This window comes from Schistocerca nitens, chromosome 1, assembly GCF_023898315.1.
Source record: "Schistocerca nitens isolate TAMUIC-IGC-003100 chromosome 1, iqSchNite1.1, whole genome shotgun sequence".
NCBI lineage: Eukaryota > Metazoa > Arthropoda > Insecta > Orthoptera > Acrididae > Schistocerca > Schistocerca nitens.
The window spans coordinates 721,693,054-721,695,999 of record NC_064614.1 but is presented as its reverse complement, the minus strand read 5'-3'; the positions used below and the strand labels follow the sequence as shown (position 1 = coordinate 721,695,999).

The 2,946-nt window shown below is 43.3% G+C and overlaps 2 non-coding genes across 2 annotated transcripts; both read right to left on the bottom strand.

The window, feature by feature from the left end:
• Positions 1–2,159: 2,159 nt before the first annotated feature.
• On the bottom strand, positions 2,160–2,234 carry Trnat-ugu (transfer RNA threonine (anticodon UGU)). Its single transcript has one exon. It is a non-coding gene; the product is annotated as a tRNA-Thr (tRNA).
• A 366-nt stretch (positions 2,235–2,600) lies between these two features.
• Trnat-ugu (transfer RNA threonine (anticodon UGU)) lies at positions 2,601–2,675 on the bottom strand. Its single transcript has one exon. It is a non-coding gene; the product is annotated as a tRNA-Thr (tRNA).
• Positions 2,676–2,946: the final 271 nt, after the last annotated feature.

Sequence of the window (2,946 nt, the reverse complement as noted above, 5' to 3'; positions counted from 1 at the left end):
TGCGCAGCTAGCGCCATTCGACGGCCAACACCGCGGGACCTGGTGTGTCCGCTGTGCCGTGCGTGTGATCATTGCTTGTACAGCCCTCTCGCAGTGTCCGGAGCAAGTATGGTGGGTCTGACACACCGGTGACAATGTGTTCTTTTTTCCATTTCCAGGAGTGTATATAGTCGATACTTTTGTTGTTTGGCGTCTGGCAGTGGAACTGGAACGACTTTTTAGAACACTTGAGTTCAATCCACCCGAATATGCGTTTGCGTTTCACAGTGAAGGTGGAAAAGGATGGTTGCCTTCTTTTCCTTGGTGTGTTGATCAGGAGGAATGTTAAAGGTACTTTGCGACAAGCTGCTTCTAGCAAGCCTTCTAAGTTGTATCTGCAGACAGTCAAAATTCACCACCCGCTTTAACGTGAAGGGGTAATTCTGACCTTGGTTCACGGGGCCCATGTAATCTCGGACCTTTTTGCCTTACACAGGGGAGATTTCAAAGCAGACTGGACGTATTTTGCGGAAGTGTTATGCGAAGTATGTTTTTCGACCACCATTTAAGATCAGGATCGCTTCAGTTTCTGTAAAGGATGATCTCGGTTTGCGTAAGGCCGGTGTCTACCGTATTCCTTGCCGTTGCGACATGTCATACATTGGTCTGACCATCAGGACGGTGGAGGACAGGTGTACTGAGCATAAGCGGCTTACAACTGCCGAGAAAATCCGCCTTCAAGAACATTGTCTTGCCACACTCATTCTATGGAGTATGACAACACGGAGATTCTGGCATGCACTTCTGTTAGTTAGTATAGTATTATTAAGGAAGCTGTTCAAATTAAATTAGCAATTATAAATGGAGATGTTTAAATTGTGCATGATGTCTTGCTCTCTCAGTTCTCAAAAAACAGAGGGACGGAGTATATATACCTCACCTCTTGGTTATTAAATCCACTGATGCCAACCTGTGACGTCGGTCATCTTTGCATTATAATGGTGCTAGTGCTTGTAATATGTGTGTGTGTGTATGAGTGTGTGTGGGTGTGTGGGTGTGTGTTATCTATACGGAGTTTCTATGCAAACCGAAGTATTAAATTCGCGTGCTCAGCGCTTACTTGCTGCAGTTATTACTTCAAAATAGCAGGGTATGCTCCCGGTGGTTGTCGACTACGTCACCCGGCCGCATGCCTGTAAGTTATTTGTAAATACATACTGTTCGATCTCACGCCTGACTAGGTAACCTTACCCCTAGAAGTCAAGCATTGTTTCATAAATACAGTGACAAATTAATACAGTAACCTATGCTTACTTCAAAACTTCACTGTTGAAACGGTAAAGGATATTTAATATACTGTTGGCGTCGCGTATGTTCTGCACGCTCGTAAATGCGGCTTACACATACGCCGACGATAATCAAGTTTGCAATGCAGGCGCAGATGTTAATAAAAATGGTTACAGATTTGCGTGGAGTAGTTTAATTACGGTATATAAACTTGCGGGTAGTTCAAAGCTAAGCAGAAGTTGCATGAAACACTTCCCGTTTTTTTTCCCGTTTACTTAATTGTTGTGAAGAGAGAGACTATAATACCACCTACATAGCTTCTGGATTTTTACTCACGGTAAATAATTTTCATTGAGAGCATGTTGGCTTCACTTTCGTTAAGCTTTCCTTGACGTAAGACCTACTGCGGTTAAATCTACCTATGCAGTCCCGTAACACATCTGATAAAATGAACTTGCAAAATTTAATACTTGAAAATAACTATTAATATTCAAAGTATTTACAGCATTAATATGAGGGTAAAGCCCAATCTTTAATATTTAATTAAATATTACGTAACGGCCGCTTGTGTGCTAGTACGACAAAAGAAAGCCAGATGGGCAGTCTTGTTCACAACTTACATTAAATAAATATTTCTCACTTACGTATTTCTACAAGAGGGGAGAGGTTTTGAATAATAACAGGAGAAATTCACTTTTTCCGATATAGTATGAGATGTAATATGTACATCAAATACTCATTGCGTTAGAACAGATAAGCGACTTAATTCTTCATCTGTCTGTCGTATTAGCTGTAGACTGAAACATACTTTCTTTTGTGAAATGATAATTAAATAGTCACCCTAGCTGCAAGCAGGCGTTGATACACTTCATTGGGGACATGTTGAAAATGTGTGCCCCGACCGGGACTCGAACCCGGGATCTCCTGCTTACATGGCAGACGCTCTATCCATCTGAGCCACCGCGGGCACAGAGGATAGTGCGTCTGCAGGGACTTATCCCTTGCACGCTCCCCGTGAGATCCACATTCCCAACATGTCCACAACACTACATTCGTAGTGCGCCTAATAGATGTTTGCCCATCATACTCATTACTCGTGGCAGATTAATCTACCAAGTCCCGTACGAGTTCGGGCATAGCGTGTGCGTTCGCACAAGAAGGTCAAAGGCCGGGAACCCATATTTTTAACTATATATGACGGTAGTATCTGTTCCCGAAAGAACAGTTACTGTCGATGACCATGCAGCTTTGCTAGAAATGAAATGATAATTAAATAGTCACCCTAGCTGCAAGCAGGCGTTGATACACTTCATTGGGGACATGTTGAAAATGTGTGCCCCGACCGGGACTCGAACCCGGGATCTCCTGCTTACATGGCAGACGCTCTATCCATCTGAGCCACCGCGGGCACAGAGGATAGTGCGTCTGCAGGGACTTATCCCTTGCACGCTCCCCGTGAGATCCACATTCCCAACATGTCCACAACACTACATTCGTAGTGCGCCTAATAGATGTTTGCCCATCATACTCATTACTCGTGGCAGATTAATCTACCAAGTCCCGTACGAGCATGTACTTTTCTTTTAGGCTTCACATTTACACATCTGTTATAGGCTTAGTTCAGTTTTACTGGGTTTTCCAGGAGATGTCACACCACCTGGAAAGAATAAATGAAAAAAA